The sequence below is a fragment of the Melanerpes formicivorus genome, unplaced genomic scaffold (genome assembly GCF_026170545.1).
Source record: "Melanerpes formicivorus ecotype bairdi unplaced genomic scaffold, bMelFor1.0.p_v2 SCAF_76, whole genome shotgun sequence".
NCBI classification, from domain to species: domain Eukaryota; kingdom Metazoa; phylum Chordata; class Aves; order Piciformes; family Picidae; genus Melanerpes; species Melanerpes formicivorus.
The window spans coordinates 2,440,378-2,457,999 of NW_027142428.1; the positions used below are offsets into that span (position 1 = coordinate 2,440,378).

Genomic DNA, 17,622 nt, shown 5'->3' on the forward strand with positions numbered 1-17,622 from the left:
TGTGGCTGACTGGGTCAACAGGTTTTAAACTGCCCAGTTTATAAGCTGTCTGTAGCACTGGCTTTGTGTGCCAAAAGAAGTTTCAGAAGTCTGGAGTGCACTTAAAATAAAGAGAACAAAATTATCCTAAAAATAACCTCCAGCAAAGGCCAGACCTAACCACAAGGGAAACATTTGTACGAAGAGAAACAAAAGCAGTGTCACAGGGCAAACGCCACCAGTACTTGTGGACAGCAACATCAGTTATGGGTTATTTAGAATGGTATTTGACAGAAATATTAGCATTTTGTTAATCGGGGTAGCTAAAATAAGGTGTAGTTGAAGGCTGAGAGATCTAGGGCTGTTTAGTCTACAAACAGCTGCTGTGTAGCAGGACAGTCCTGTCTTTGCCACCAATTCCTGAAGTAGAACATCTGAGAGCGCTGCTTTAACTGCAGCCATACTTGCACCTGACCTGTTCTCTATATTTACGCTTCCACGAACTCCATGACCTGCCACCCTTCCCACCACCTCCTTACTGCCCTGGGACAGGAGGCGCTCTGTGCCTGTTCAGCTGCTCACCTGAGCTCAGCCAACAAGAGCCTGCAGCCTCCTGCGCCCCGCTGGCCAGCCCCGAGCAGGACAGGCCCTGGCGCTGTTTCACCGAGAGAAGCCGCCGGCCTCGGGCGGCGCGTCCCACGTGGGGGAAGGCTGCGCCCGGAGGCGGTCGGGGTCGGCACTGCCACCGCGTCCCAGGCAGCGCCCACCTTCGACGAGCCAGGCACCGGGCAGGGACGATGCTCGTCACCTCCCCCCGCCGCCAAGCCAGGCCGAGACAAGGAGGCCGCTGCGCTCCGGGGGCCAGGCCAGGCCGTGCCGTGCCGGGCGGCGCCGCCAGCGCCACCTCAGCACTGCCGGCACCGGGGGCGGGGCAGCGGGGCGGGGCGGCGCCCTTAAAGCGCTCCGGACGGGCCCCGCTGTCACCCGCGGCCCCCCGCCGCGACTGAACGGGAGAGCGGCGGCGGGGGGACAGCCCCGGCCCACCGATTGTGCGGGAAGGAGACTGGGAACGCGGCAGGGGGGCGGGGGCAGCCTGGAGCGGTCCTCTTCCGAGCTACAGGCCGGTGGGGCTGCCGCGTCACGTACGCGGGTGGAAAGGCGCTCCCGTGGGGGGTCCGGTGACAGGCCCCAGCCATAGCTCCGCGGCCGCCAAGAAGCCGCTAGTGGAGGCACCGAGGCGGGCGCGGAGCTGGGCGGGCACGGCCTGTTCCGAGTCCGGTATGAGCACCTTCCCGACGCCCGCTCACGCCTCTGGTCACGCCAGGAGCGGAGACGTGGGGCCCCCCCGCGATGCGAGTGAAGGCTGCCGGCCCTCCGTGGGCTTATCCAGCGCTGGACTAGCGCCCACCGCCAACCATTTTGCCTCATGCCAGGCACAAGCCCTCCAACTACCGCGGAGGACGTGGGGCCGGACTCGACCAGCACCGCTGCCCGTCCGCCTTCAATGAGGCGGCCCACATAATGCGCGCCCTGGGCCGCCCTCTCCTCACAAGAGCCGCGGGGCCCAGCGTCCCCAGCAGCCGGCCCCGCACACGCTGGCACTACCCGACAGCTGCCGCCCACCGGCACAGCAGTGTCGGCACCGGCCCAGGCCGCAGCGCTGGGGCCGGACCCCCACCCTCCGGCCGCCCGGAGTTCCCCCTTCCTCCAGCGGCCCCCGTCGGACTTTGCCCAGCCCGGACGGCGGGAAGTTGGCCCGGAGTTTCCCGGCAGCGCCGACACGTCGGTGCCCAGGGGGAGGAAGTGAGGCTGCGCCGGGCCAGGCCGCCCCCCCCACCTCCCTCCCGCCCCGCCAGCCTCCACGTCGGCGCCGCGGCCGCGGGGCCGTCCTTCCGTGACTCACTCCGGCCGGTGCCCGCTCGCCCGCCCTGCTGGAGAACCGGAGAGCTCCTGGGAGACCAGCGCGGCGCCCGCCCCGGCGCCTATATAGTGCGGGCCGCTGCCAATCCCGGGCCCGCACGTCAGCGGGACATGCCCCTTCCCGGCGGGGCCGGGCCGCCACGCGTGCCCCGCGCCGCCGGGGGCGCCCTGCCGCCTGCCCGCCGCGGCGGAGCGACCAGAGGCCCGGCCCGGCCGACCTGCGGCTCCAGCGGGCCCCCTCCCTGACCGGCCCAGCAGCCCCCGCGGAGCTTCCCAGCGCGGGAGGAGAGCCGCGAGTGGCTTCCACGACGGGAACCAAGCCACCGCCCGCGGCTGACACCAGCGGAAAAGCCCCCAGCTGCCTTCCCTCGAACACCAGATTCCCGTGCGGAAAAACCGTCTCTCCTACCTGAGGCCCGGCGGCTCTGGCCCCAGGGACAGCTTGAGTCCCACTGCTGTTCCGGAGTCGGTTCAGTCCCCCCCCCAGAGCTGAAGCTAAGTGGCCCAGGCTGAGGCCGGTTGCACACAGGGTAGGCGAGTTGGACTGTCAGAAGGGCTCTGATCAGACTTTAACCCACAGCTGGCACCGGAGGGATTCTGCCCTGTCCCACACAGGCTCCAGCCCCAGAGGCTGTGCAGCTCCTCCTGCACAGCCCATGTCTGAGCAGCAGCTACCCCCTGCTCAGGGTGCAGGCAGAAGGGTCAAAGTAAGAGCACGATAAAAAGTTTTAAAACAACCCCCCCTCCCCCAATCCCTCTTCTTACTCTAATCTCCAATTTGGAAATGGAGAAGGCTGAAGGAGAGGAAAGGCGAGGCAACGAGCACAATACCCTCCTTTCCTGCAGAGAGGATGTTTATTAGTTTGTGCAATATAGATGGTTTTAATTATTAGCCCTGCACCCTCAGGGGGAGGGAAGTCACATCGGTGTAAAAATACATAGAACTGGAGATGATTTTTGCATTATCTCAGTCTCTGCCTGTTTTCCTACAGAGGATTGCTTTTCCTCATCATTCATAACTGGCACTGGTTTACTCATTCACACCTTGCTCTCTCCCAGACCCTGGCAAACTCCATGCCAGAACCTGCTTTACAGAGCTCTGGCCACAACAGTTTCTGGTATTTGGAGGAGCTGGATTACATACAGTCATCTTTAGAGATATTCATGTGCCATATGGATGGAAACATGGGTGGTATCTAGCCTTAAGTAAAATGATGACTATTTATTGTTACTGAACCAGAGTAGGAGATTTCTCTGGTTTTCCTCTTTTAATCCTGCAGCTGGGAGGACATTGTTAAAGCACTTTTTGACACAAACTGTTTATGACTGTAAATAAAAACACACTTGTGGGTGAAATCAGGATGTTAAAGGGAGGAAGAGAACAGTCATTAAGAGTTGACACCCTCCCTGCCCCAGCACCAGGATGATCCATCTCACCCCACCCCAGCTGCTCCTCAAACAGTCTGTGGAGGTCTGGGAAGATGCAGGGACACTGCTCCGAGCACAGGGCTGCTGCACAGAGAGGCAGCAACCACTGCTGCCACGTCACAGGCGCTCGAAGAGCTGGCTCGGGCTCCTCTGACAAAACACGTCTTGGCTGTGGATGCCAGCAGTAGCCAGTAAGACACACAAGCAAGCTGCTGCCTACCCAGACAGAGGTGGCTTTTGCAAAGGCAGAGCTTTAGGGACCTGAGCAAACAGCAGCACCTCTAGACTTGGGATGTTTCTGCTTCCAGGCAGCAGCTGGGAGTGCAGGAGGTTGTCACCTGGGACTTGGAGCCTAGCATTTTGAACCTTGCTAGAGGTGCATAGTGTTTTCTGGTGCTTTCACTCCCTTGTGTTTTATCTCCCCAGCACACAGCAAGCAGCCTCCTTTCAACACCCTAACTTCACTGAGTCCAATTAACTCTGACACGGGTAATTACTGCAAGTCCCCTGTGCAAGTGAAGCAGAGGAGCATCACAACTTCCAGATTACAGCATCACACAAAAACACCATCCTCCTCCCTCTCATTATTTGGCTCAGATGGGCCTCTGTGGGAACATGCCACCTTGTGCCTAGGGGACAAATGTATGCCCATCTCCTACTCTAGGTAGTGCTGCTGCAGCCACCGGGGTTGCTAGGACATGACGGGTTTCTGGCTTGTATCACAGCTTCCTTTCCAGGACTGTGTCAGAGGGAATCTTCCCCATGTGTTTTTGTAGTTCTTCCTTCATGTGCAGTTTCAAGTGGTGGGAGGGAAACCAGAAGTTACTGGAAGGCACAGAGCATCTCACTGCATGTCACCCTCAAATAATTACTTCTGCTAAAGGAAACCTGTCACAGGCTGTTGTCCTCAGAGGAATATCTTCCACAAGGGAAAAGGGTAGCTGTGGGGAGAGCTCACCTTTCCTCCCACTTGCAGTAAACACAAGTGCTCTGTGCACAGACAAAACCACATAGAAGATGCTAAGAAACCTATTTCAACCTGCTACTCCTCTTGCCATCACAACACTGACCACATGCTTCCCACCCCTTCCCTCTTCTTCAGTAAGGCAGTGGGGTATGGGCAGACAGAGGGCTGCTTGCAGCCTGTTCTGTCTACTTGCCTAGAAGTGCAATCTCACATTAAACCAACCAAACCAAACAAGCAGTTGTCATGAAGATGCATGTAATATGGCTCATTCTCTAAGCCAGGCAGAGGAACTTTTGGTACCTATAAGGGAAGGTGACAGAAAAAGGTACCCACCCCTTGAATAAACACTAACCTGCCCCTTTCCCTCTTGAATCCCATATTTTGACAGCATTAGGATAGACCCTGAGTTCCTGACTTGAGAGAACAGATGAAAAGGCAGCCTCCCAAAACATGAACCAATGTGCAACAGAAAGGGTGAAGGATTGAGCAATATGTAGTTTCCATGGCTTATCAAACTGGCAGCTCACGTCACCAATCCGAGGGAGGACACAGAAGTGGGACCAGCAAAAGTATGAAACAGAGATAAAACTAACCCTGAGAAAGTTTGGGGATTGTTTTCTTTGAAACACGTGTTCACCTGCATTTCTGAAAGCAAAGGCTGAGGAGTTAAGAAGCTTTCCATAATCATACCACCCCAGGACTCTTTGGCAAAGGAGAGGAAACTTTCAGGTCCTTAAAGCACTAGAGCAAGGACCACAACAACGTTAGTCTTTCCTGGCACCTTCACTCTCAGCTGAGCTAGATTTTGGAGATGATTTCTTCTAGCCTGTTCTTATTTGCTGTTGTTTTAAGAGATCCCCATTTTTCCTGCCAGAAACTGCAAGCTTTATTTGGAAAGCAACCCAAGTATGCTCCAAAGAGTGTGTGCTGTGAGTTTCCTATTAAATATAACTCCAGATTTCTAAAATTGTACAAATAAGCCTCTTTTTTGTACTCCGGGAGCTTATCCCACACACTGAAGTCAAAGAACACCACAAAAGATCTACCACTGGAAGCATCTATTTCAGCACATCCCTACCAAGTGGCACAAAGAGAGAAGAGGTAGAGGACTACTTTGGATCACATTAGAAAAAGACACATGTGGCAGAGGATTGAGGATGCAGAGCACTTGTATGCCAGAGAGTGCTGGGGTTCTTAGCCAAAACAAGCAACATATGCCTTTCAGCTCTAAAGCTATCACCATGGCTTGCCCTGGGATCTTACAATAGAATGTTTTTATTTCTACAGGAAAAGCTCTGTTAAACTGAAGTTAAGGGTCAAATTATACAGCTCTTTCTGCTATGAGAAGAGTTTAATCATAAAAAAAATGACTGACCACAAAACCATGTTGCTTATGTCAGTGACTTTAGGACCAGATTTTATTTGCCACAAGGAAGAAAACTTGTGGGGAGGTGCAAGTCAGGTACCACACACCAATACTAAGAACAGATTCTGTAGGCTAATTTCTGCTCCATGGCTATACTTAAATGCAACCCTACCATCTTCAGATGCCCACTACAAATACTCAAGCAAAATCATAGATTCCTGGAAGAGTTTGGGTTGGAAGGGACCTTAAAGATCATCTAGTTCCAATCCTACTGTCACAGGCAGGGACGTCTTCCAGTAGAGAACTGCTGGTAGAAAGTCTGCCTGAGCCTACATAATAATCCCAACTCCAACCATTTAGTCACATTGTGAAGAAATGAGGGAGGTGGAAGGAAGATGTGCAACTGCATGTGTTTGTCTCACACAGGACCTAGGTGGTATAAATAAGGTGTCCCAGGGGGGTGCAGCATAATTTGCCTTTCTCTTTAAGCTGAGGGACAGTATGTTTAGACTGGATCTTCAGGGGAAGTTCTTCAGTACGAGGGTGGTGAGACTCTAGAACAGGTTGCCCAGAGTAGCTGTGGATGCCCCCTCCCTGGGGTGTTTAAGGTCAGATTGAATGAGGCCTTGGGCAACTGAGTCTAGTTCAGAGGTGTCCTTGACCATGGCAGGGGTGTTGGAGTAGATGATCTCTGAGGTCCCTTCCAACTAGGCCATGCTCTGATTCTCTCAGTAAATCTACATTGTTTATTGAAGATGGTTCTCTTGCACAAGCAGAAGATCTGAGCAGACACTGAAGGAAGGTAGCTAACCTCAGCAGGCCTCTCAGGCCAAAACAGTTGTTTGAAAGACTTCTTTATTTCCTGGGCATTCTGACAATAAAATTATGCAACCATCAGACACCAAAATATATATCCACTGCACCTTCCAGGGTGCTCCATGAAGACAGGCAAGCAAAATAGGAAGAGGCAACTTACTTTTGTGGACTGAGTCCCAGTGTGAACAAGTAGCTTCAAGCCCTCTGATTGCAGGGAGGAAAAGCTGCTAATTAAGGGATAGATATGCATGTTTGACATGGGGACACAGGGAGAAAACTAGATTTGGTGGTTTATGTGGACAAACCAGTCAAGAGACCTGAGCTCTGCTCTTCGTTCTGCTGCTGATTTGGAGACTTGACCAGTGAAATTCCCTGGGTGGCCCTGGCTGTGCATGCAGTGGTCTGCCACTCTGGCAACTCATCATTTCATTTCATGTTGTTCAGAACGCTGTGATCCTTGGATGTCAGGTGCTATAACAAAACAAATGCCACTCCAGAGGTAAGGATGGAAGTCAAGGGACAGTTTAATACAATCAATCCAAAAGCAAAAAGCAAAAGGAAGCCACAGCAGACAGGTCAGTGACCATCCTCCCACTTACATGTGGAGAGAAATCTGATTAACATGAGTTTGGTTTTCAGGAGAAGTTAGGATTTCAAACAGCCAAGAGAAAATGGGACAGGATGAGAGCAGAAGTAATCCATTCAGACCAAGAACAACTGAGGTGAATTTCCAACCTGTATTTCAGAAAAGGTTATAGGTATACATTTAGGAATTGAAAAGGTTGTCAAAGGAGAAGTAAATTTCAGGTTCTTGGCCTCAGGGAGCCAATAAACACTTTGAAGATGACTGTTTTTTAAATTTGAGGTGCAAGGTGAAGTATTTTCCTGTGTTGCTTTGCAGTTTCACAGTAAAGCAAAACACTCACTTGACTCAAAGACGGGAAAAAGAGATTTAGGAAATAAAGATCCCAAATACATTGCCTGGAAAGTGGCAATAGCACAGAGAAGCAGAAGTGGAAGAAATCACAGAAATTCAGAACATTCAAAACCAGGCTGGGGGCCTGAGTCTCCTGCTCAAAAGAGTCAGACCAGGGTGTTCATGGTTTTCTTCAGGCAGGTCTTGAAAACCTCCAAAGCTGCACAAACTTTCTGGGCAACTCATTCCAATTTGTGACTATTCTGAGAGTCAAACAGGGGTTTCTTACTTGCAGTCAGAACCTTTGAATTTCAGTTTTGGCCTTTATGCTGATCTGAACTTGTTTTTTAATGGTAATTACCACCACACTGTGTACTCATCACACAGTGCTTTCAGCGTGGTGCTACAGTGTTGTTCTCTGTTCAACCTGCACTGGAAAGTGAAATCTTCTACTTCCCATGGCCTGCTAATATCAGTTACCCAAGATGTGAGGATTGCAGAAACACCGTAGAACAAAGCACAGACTATTTCTTTTCTGTTCTTCAAATGGAAACTTTCACTTCACCCTCCTCCTTTGGCTACTGGGTTGAAGTTCTTTTGTTTACCTTTTCAGTGTCTCTTGTTCCCTCTCCCTTGGCAACTGCAATATAAAATGAACACGTGGCAATTTTTTTCTTTGCCTCTGGTTTTTTTTTTTAACTTGAAGAGATGTTGCCAGGAGTTCTGATGTGCTACATGCATCAGGTAGCTTGGAAAGAAAAGGGGCTTGGAATCCCTAAACTTCCCCTTTTTAACATTAACTGTCACATATTAAGCAACTGAAAGCTTAAACATGCCACCATGTTCCTAAAACCCAGAGAATCATAGACTGCTAGGGGTTGGAAGGGACCTCTGGTCTTCTTAAGCTGACATTTTGCAGGGCAGAATTTAGAGACCTGCTTACAGAAGTTTATAGTGGTCACAACCACAGACTCAGGAAGGTCAACTTATATAGCAAACAAAACCAAAAAATTAAGAGAAGTGGCCAACCAAATGATATGTCCCCAACAACAATTTCATCGGGGTAGGAGGACCATTTGCTACCCAAGCAGGGAAAGTGTGAAGGCAGTGATTTTTAACTATTGTCCAGAAAAACCTAAGCAAGGTTGCTGATGGCTCCTTGCAAGTCTTTTATGATTCCTCAGAGGCATTTATTGGATAACAAAGACTTCAGAGAAGGCTGGAGTTCCGTTTTCATAAACTTTGTATGTGCTCTGGTATGTCTTCCTCTGAGCTCCAGTTCCCAAAGTCACATGGCTTCACAGGACTCTCCAATTTTGTACTATTTTTCCCCCTCCCTTTATTTCTGCCTCTCAGTTACAACAAGCAGTTCGAATATAGGACCCAGAAAACTTAACACTATTATGACAAAAAAACCCCAACCTACACAAACCCCAAACCAAACAACAAAAACACTTCAAACAAATTAGTAATTAAGCCTGCAGGGAACGGCCAGTGCTTTGTTTGGAGAGGGAAGGAACAATTTCAACTTGAAAATGACACAGAAATCTTCATTTTGGCAACACTTCCTCTGCAAAGGCATTAAAGTAAATATCAAATTCCAGCTGCCACTTAAAAAAGTGATGATAGGAGCCTCACGATTCAAGCAGAGCCTTGCCTTTAGCCTAATCACAGCATACGCAACAGAGGCTCAACACATCCACAGACAAGCACTAATTCCTAATCTCTACTAGGCCAAGTAAAAGGCTCTTCATGTGTTAGACAGAATTACATCACAGTGATCTAAACTGACAGTGAATAAACCAGACACTCTTCGCTTCCAAATCTGCAAGGCCACTCTAAGCCTGCTATGAAAGGGAAGAGAGAGAGAGAGACAGCGAGAGCTCAGAGTAAAACTATTCCACTAATTGTTACAAATAATATTATTTTACACTTAAAGCCTCTTTTCATAATGGAGTCATTTCCAGTCACACCTTGCTCCTCTTAGGGCTGAACTGGAAGTGCCATGTTGGGTACAGATTTTTTTTTTGCTTTGATACCTCATGCTGCACAGTCCTCCACCCACACACTGTTATTGTCTTTGGGATTAACAGAACAGTGCCCTCAGCAATAGGAGTTTGCAAATAAAACAGAGGGGTTAACATTTCTTACATTTCCAAGCACTTCTAAAACATCTCTAAATGCTCACTGCTTGCCCTCATTTGTACCCACAACTCTGCTACAAGCAGAGCCATGAACACAGTAATTTAATTTCATTAAACTATTTATAAGAGGTGTAGAACTTTGCTGTTGAAGTTTTCTCAATGTTACTCAACCAGTTCTACTTTTAAGCAATAGTCACATATCCAACTTGCTGTTCTCCAGAGATTACACAAGGGTCTTGGTCAGCCCCTAGAGCAGGCTTCCCAGAAAGGCTAGGGAATCTCCTTCTCTGGAGGCATTCAAAACCCACCTGGATGCATTCCTGTGTGACCTGCTTTGGCAGCGGGGGTTGGAGTCAATCTTTCAAAGTCTCTTCCAACCCCTAACACACTGTGATTCTTTAAGTGCTCAAAGATTCATTTTGGAAACAAAAGCATATGCAGCAAGTCCAACCAGCACATATTCCCATCCACACTTTCACCCTGCCTGCTCTGGGAGTTGTTATTCTCAGCTTTCCTTTCAGCAGTTCCAGTACAGGTTTATGTTCAGATTTATCACTTGAATAGAGATAACAGCAAACTTACTTTCTGCTGTGCAACAACTTGCAAAAAGCAGAGCCCTGCTCCCCTCTGGGAAGGGAAGGGAGGTCAGACAGCCCACATTGTTTCCAGTGCCCACTAGAAAGACAAAACCATGCCCAACTCTTTAACCAAGGTTGCATTTCCAGGATGCTCTCATGAGACCCCACCTGCAATACTGTGTCCCCAGCACAAGAAGGGCATGGAACTGTTGAAGTGGGTTCAGATGAGGCCATGAAGATGATCAGAGAACCTCCCCTATAGGGACAGGCTGAGAGAGTTGGGGCTGTTCAGCCTGGAGAAGAGAAGGCTCCTGGACCCCTTAGAGCAGCCTTGTGGTACCTGAAGGGGACTATGGGACAGCTGGGGAGAGACTTTATACAAGGGCCTGTAGTGATAGGACAAGAGGGGCAATGGCTTTGATCTGGAAAAGGGGAGATTTAGACTGGAAATTAGGAAGAAATTATTTCCAGCGAGGGTGGTAAGACACTGGAATAAGTTTCCCAAGGAGGCTGTGGATGCCCCTCCCTGGAGGTGTTCAGTGTGGCCTTGTGCAATCTGTCCTAGTGGAAGGTGTCCCTGCCCATGGCAGGGGGTTGGAACTTGATGATCTTTAAGGCCCCATCCAACCCAAACCATTCTATGACTGCTCCTGGCCTCTTGCCCCACTGGGTCTCTCTCTGGCTTTGCCTCTATCCCTGCCAGTGGGGAAATCCTCCTTGCCTCAACCCTGACTCTTACGCTCTTCCTTTTTCCCGACACAACCAGTGTACCCATCCCATGCCCAGTGTCCCTGCTTCCTGCCACACAGCCTGGCCTAGGTTTTGTTTGCCACTTATCTTCGGCAAACATCCAGTTTATTTTGTGAAATATCCAGTTTAATCCTCAGTGCCAGAAACTCAGGGATAAACAGGAACACAGTCCCAGAAAGAACAGGTAAGGTAGAGAAGCAGCAAGTGGTCCTAGTGCAGGTGGTACCACCTGGACTGAGCAACAGCCATCACGGTGGTCAGTGTTCATCTTTGCTGATTTTGTAGCCATCCCACTCTGAAGTACAAGTCCACCAAAACTTGTGGAAAGTGACAGGGTAGTGGTGCCCATGCTAGACCAAGCATCTAGACCAAGTCTGGCATTTACAATCACAGAATCAACAACAAGGTTGGAAAAGACCTCAAAGATCATCAAGTCCAACCTGTCACCCAAAGCCTCATGACTACTAAACCATGGCACCAAGTGCCACGTCCAGTCCTCTCTTGAATACCTCCAGGGATGGTGACTCCACCACCTCCCCAGGCAGCCCATTCCAACAGCTAACAACTTTCTGTGAAGACCTTTCTCCTCACCTCAAACCTAAACCTCCCCTGGCACAGCCTGAGACTGTGTCCTCTTATTATTATTTGACTAATGCCAAAAGATTATTCCATTTGTCCAGTCCTCAAAGAAAAATATATGCCAGAGGTCAGATTTGTGAATGCCAGCCACGAATGCCTCATGATACTCACTGTGAGGTATCACACTGGTAACCTTCCTGTAAAACCACAGTCCTGATAAGCACCTTATCACCTGGCCTGTGTACAGGTCACCCAGCACTGTCACAGGCTCTGACAGAGACCCCCATCAGCAATTATCAGCTTAACACAGGGAAAAGGCTGAGTCCTGCCTCCTCCAAGCTGAAAAGTAAGTCAAAACACAAAAGGCTTCCAAGTCTTCCCTCCTTGAAATCTAGTTATCTGCTGGGATATCAGACCACTAAATGCACAGCCACGGCACCCAAGAATCAATTGTCCTGATCTCAGCACTCCCTTCCAGAAGTTCTCCTTCCCAGATATTTCTCGTGCAGGAATGCTGCACAGCATGGTACACGAGTTATCTGCCTGGATGCTTTGGCCAGAATCCCCTATGTGTGTGACACACATTGCTTGTGCAGCCAGGGGGTCAAGGGAGGTTCTCCTCCCCAGCTACTTTGCTCTAGTGAGGCCACAGCTGGAGTACTGTGTCCAGTTCTGGGCTCCCTGGTTCAAGACAGAGACTTGCTGGAGAGTGTACAGAAAACAGCTACAAAGATGATGAGGGGATTGGAACATCTCCCTTACAAGGACAGGCTGAGAGAATTGAGGCTTTTTAGTCTGGAAAAGAGAAGACTGAGGCAAGGATCTCATCAATGCTGATCAGTACTTCAAGAGTGGGTGTCAGGAGGATGAGGCCAGGCTTTTTTCCAGTGGTGCCCAGTCACAGGGCAAGGGGTAACAGGCACAAACTTGAACATGGGAAGGTCCATCTAAACATGAGGAGGAACTTTAAGGGTGACAGAGAATTGGAACAGGCTGCTCAAAGAGGTGGTGGAGCCTCCATCTCTGGCTACTTTCAAAACCTGCCTGGACCAGTTCCTGCGCAACCTTCTCTAGGTGAACCTGCCTTGGTAGCAGGGGGTGGGATTCAACCTTCAGAGGTCCCTTCAAACTCCTACCATTCTCTGATTCTGTGTTTATATACAAGTCACTTGTGGAATTCTGCTGGTTTGAGGTTTTCTTGTTTGTTTTCTTTTCCCTCTATTAATGCTAAATAAATCTTTCCGATCCATTCACAAACTTTTACCATATGGCTCTCTTCTCAGCAGAGAAAAAGAAATCTTTAGAGAAGATGACAAAACTGTTGCTGGAAAAGTGTTCCAGCCACAGTGCTGCTGAGTGCAATAGAGCCTGGTACTCCTTCCATTTTGCATCAACAAGTAAATCCATTTCACTTGACAATTGAGTTAAACAGTGTCAGTTTAATGGAGGTCGCATGACTATTACTGTGCTACTCTGCTCTTTAAGGCAAAACTTTTCCTCTGAATCACCATTTCTAGGTGTCTTACAGCTACTGAACCAATCTCTTCCCTTCTTCCTGTTGTTTTTCCATTGAAGTTACACTGATCATGATTTTCCTCAAACAAGCCTTTTGTGGGATTTTCTCCCCTTTTTTTTCTGCCTACTGCTTTGCAAGCACCTCTTTTGTGGCTGAAGCTGTACATAGTTCCTTGCTTCGACCTCTGCTCCTCACAAAAGAGTGGCATGCCTCCCTCACTGCCTCAGCAACACAGCCAGCTCCCACAGCATGGGCAGCTGCGGCCAAGGTCAGCCCTCCCTCCACACCCACACAGCCACTGGTGTGAGACTGCCCTGTTCCTTCTGTCTGCCCCTGCAGCCCAGCTCATCTCCTGGCACTGGGGCAAGTGTCAGGAGGACAGAGCCAGGCTCTTCTCAGTGATGTCTAATGAGACAAGGGGTAATGGGTGCAAGCTGGAACATAGGAGGCTCCAAAAGAACATAAGGAAAAACTTCTTCACTGTGAGGGTGACAGAGCACTGGAGCAGGCTTCCCAGAGAGGCTGGGGAGTCTCCTCCTCTGCTGACTTTCAAAACCAGCCTGGATGTGTTCCTGTGTGGCCTGCCCTAGGTGATCGTGCTCTGGCAAGGGTATTGGACTTGATGATCTCTGGAGGTCCCCTCCAACCCAAACCACTCTGTGATTCTGCATGGTGTTCCTGACAGGGCCAGGGAGGGTCTTCCCAAGTCCAACAATTGCTAAGAAAAGCAATTGAAGAGATTTCACTGAGGCAAGAGGACCACAAGCGTTACAACAAGTTTCAATCCCCCGGCTCCCTGAAATCTCTCTACTATTTTGATTTAGAGTAGTAAGCAGAAGTCCAAATACCTCTTATACACAAATGTACACCTCCCACTTTTTATGCAGAGGCTACCTATTTAGCCCTCCCCAAAACAGAGAGACAAACCCCCAAGTGCAGGTACACCCAGATTAAACCAAATAGGTTTTTGATCAGCTGAAGTCAACAAATCAGTACTGTGAGGTACAAATGCACCCAAGTTATTTACATGCTAACATACCTAGCAACAATTTGCAAAGTCTTAGTAGATACATTCAAACATGAGCACCTGGGGTTTGGAGGCCAGCTCTAGGGATCTCTTGAGCAGCACTGCAATCCCTCCCCCAGCAGGCCCTAGAGACCAGGACCAAATGCAGGTCTCGTGGCTCACAGTAAATACAACCTCCAGGTAACATGGACACCACTTGAGTAGCTTCTACACCAACCCTCCCAAAGGAAAAGGAAAACCAAAATAAGCAAAACAGAACTCCACCAGCATACCCCACACACTGCACAACACAGCCTGATGCTCTCTTCTTCCAAGGTTAAAGTAAGTAGGAAGAGGAGCAGAGGCTTAATCCTGGTGCTGGGCTTTACTCTCCTATTTCTTCTTCATCTCTTTTCCTATTTTGATACAAGTAACAGTTACTTCATTCTTGCACAGTCCTGTGCTGCAAAGGTTTGATATGCCCTGGGCCTTTCAGAAAGATGCCCTTGGACAAGTCACTCATTACATGCTGGGTGAGGGCACCTTTTTCAGCTCACTTTAAACCCCCCCCATGAAACTTCAGTGGTGCATTTTCTTCAGTGGCCTTTAACGAGAGTGTAACAACATTTCTGCAGATGTAAGGCTACAGAGAGGAGGCTGTTAGTGAGCTAAGAGACTTGGCTTTCTTGTTCTGCTGTCTTGCCAGGCTATGCTTGGGTGCTTGGTCCTGCTAAGGATGAAGCTGACTAACTTCTCTCCTTCTAGCAGCAAGGAAAGTGCAAAGGCAGCTCCCACACCCACTCTTTATCACTTGCCAGTTTCAAAACATCCCCAAGGACACTGGTCAGAACCTTGCTCTTTTGCTTTAAGGTTCACTTGGTAAGTTCTGCACACCATAGGCCTGAGGATTTCCTTCTGGAGAATTCATGAATCTAAACCAAAGCCAAACTATTGTTGTGATGACTCTTTTCTCTTTAAAGAAAAACAAAGAGAGAGAGAGAAACAGCATTTTCACATGAATCTGGTATTTTGCATCCAGTTTTGGTGTCCCCATCATAAGGGGGACATGGAACTGTTGGAGTGAGTCCAGAGGAGGGCCACATGGAACTGTTGGAGTGAGTCCAGAGGAGGGCCACAAAGATGATCCAAGGATTACAGCCCCAACTTTCTCAGCCTGTCCCCCTAGGGGAGGTGATAATTTTTGTGGTCCTCCTCTGTCATCATCCCAATCTAGAGAAGTGAGACTCATGAAAAATGTGCAGCAGATAATAACCTGTAATACTTAGGATGTAGTGTCATCATTTTTTACCTTTTCAAGCAGAAATGGGGGAGAAGAGGGAAAGAAGACAGTGAGAAATCAACTTCACTTGGAGAAAAGCAGGAGACAGAAGCACATGTCATACTACCAGGACTGAAATACCATAACAATTTATCTATACAAACAAACACTGAGCAATCTTTCTTAACTGTTTCTCAGAAGCCACTTAGAAAGCTGTCTTTTGAGAATGACCTGGGCTTGCTATGTTTTGCTACTACAGTGGCAAAGGTCAAACTAGATTGTTACAGTGCCTCTTCCACTGAACACGCCTCCAGATACTGTTACCTCCACATCTACTCAGAGCTTTTCCTGCGCCTGCCATTCTGATCTGTGAAGAACTATACTACTGTGGACTTTTTTGGAAGAAAGCATTGGGAGGGTTTTGTGGCTTCAGCATGTGGGTGGCCCTAACTATGAGCTAGGCCACGTACAAACAGGAAGACTGGGGTTTTTTTTCTAACAGCTTAAATCTAAACATGCAAAGGGCTGGAAACAGAGTCTTAGCAGACACACAGCTACAAATTGTGTCACTGCTTCCTTTCCTTCCATGCCTCTGATGTATATTCCTGTACCAGTGGGATGCCCAATCCATCTACGAAATGACACCTGAAACACCACTTTCCAGTCAGACTGGGGGGAGAAGAGAGGGAGAAATGGTGGGGGGAAAAAAGCCATTAATTATTTTCATTAACCCACTGAATTGTCTTCTAACTGAATACAACTGTGTAGCATTTGGATAGCAACAGTAGGGATAATGGAGACTACATCATGAGGCAGCAGCTTCACTTGCCTTACTAAAGAGAAAAAATGCAATAAAGTAATACAGCAGATGCAGGTGTTTCTCCATCATTACACAACAGTTTAGGAAAGGAAGAGCCTTCTTCAAACTCCTTGCAACTGAGTATCTCTAGTGTTCACTTTCCAGCCAACTCCTTGCAACTGAGTATCTCTAGTGTTCACTTTCCAGCCAACTCCTTGCAACTGAGTATCTCTAATGTTCACTTTCCAGCCACAGAGTTGTGAAATCTAAACTAGAGCTGTGAATCCAGGGACCTTGGCTCATCTAATCAGCGTTAAGTGAATTGCTGTTGCTGTCACTAACATTCCCAGCATGACCTGCTCTCTTGCTTCTCATTTTTCAGTGGAAGGAATTATCCTAGCCAGCTGGGAATCCTTCCTACTGTATGTGGAAAGCCAGCATGGGAAGCAATACTTATCATGTGTCAAGCCACCCCAGCTATAGCCAAGCTGGGCCCAAGAATCTTGAATTCCCTGAACTTAACCCTCTTCAGTCCTGCTTGACTGCTGGATCATCCTGTTCTATAAATAACCTGCAATAAAATCGTAACAAAGGGCTAGAAGGCAGTTCAGTGAAGAGGCAGAATTTCTCCTCTATCAGAGGCAGCTGGCTCTACCTGAAGAGCCACAGGTAAGGCAGGAACCCTTCTCTAGAGCAGTCCACGACCTTCCATCAGCTTTTGGGCCCAGCAGCCGCGCAAGAGGAGAATACTGCATTCAAGCTCGCACTCTAGTCTGAAACAGAGAAAGCCTCGGGATACAGGGCAAGATCCGCCACTGTGCTCAAGTGGGAAAGGCGACTGCACCCTTGCTGTCATGGCTAGGGGCATGCGAGCCCTCCAAGGCTCCGACCCCTCAGAATAGGCCCAGGAACAGTCCCGGTTGACTCGCGAGGCGGAGGGCGGCCGCTGCGGGGAGGGGAAGCGGGGAATGACTCATGTTTTTTGTCCGCTCCTTGGCTGGCACCGGAGCGTTCTCTGTCGTCGGCGCAGCGTGGCGGGGGAGAGGGGGCGGCACTGCCAGAGGAAGAGGCGGCGGAGGAAGCCGGCGGCGGGCGGAGGCCGGCGGGGGAGTGCGGCCCCCGGCGCGGCCCCCGACCCCCGTCCCGGCAGGGGGAGGCAGGAGGTGCGGCAAGACCTGGCGGCACGTGGCCCACCTTGCGCCAATGGGAAAGGCCCAGACCATAGAGCACAGCCGGGCGCTCGCTAGACATTCCGCGCGCCGAGCCCGTCTCACTGCTGCCGCCATCTTGTTGGAGGCAGCGGAACCCGCCCGGCCGCAGAGCCGAGCCCGAGCCCAGGCCCAGGCCTTAGCCCGCACCCTCCTTCCCGCTTACCTGAGGCGCTCCCCACCCCTAGCCGCTCTCCCACACGGCCGGCACCACCGGGCGCCGGGACCAGCTTTACCTCTAGTAGGCCCGCAGCGAAGCCTATGCTGGGTACGAGACCGAGGGGCCGGCCGCCATCTTGGTAAAGAAGAAGGCTGTGCGTGACCTACCAACATGCGGGTGGTCCCTCCCCCACGTACCCTTGGCCGGCGGG

General features: G+C 49.9%; 1 protein-coding gene across 2 annotated transcripts in view; it reads right to left on the reverse strand.

Moving 5' to 3' along the window:
• HDLBP (high density lipoprotein binding protein) overlaps positions 1–17,591 on the reverse strand; it is a 44,695-nt gene extending 27,104 nt beyond the window's left edge. Inside the window, exon 1 of one of the 2 annotated variants that reach the window (XM_068164019.1) lies at positions 17,488–17,591. The gene's annotated coding sequence lies outside the window, so the exon portion shown is untranslated. Of the gene's footprint in view, positions 1–1,882; positions 1,966–17,487 lie in introns of those variants that run through there. The other variant, XM_068164020.1, reaches the window with a different exon arrangement.
• Between the last annotated feature and the right edge of the window lie 31 nt (positions 17,592–17,622).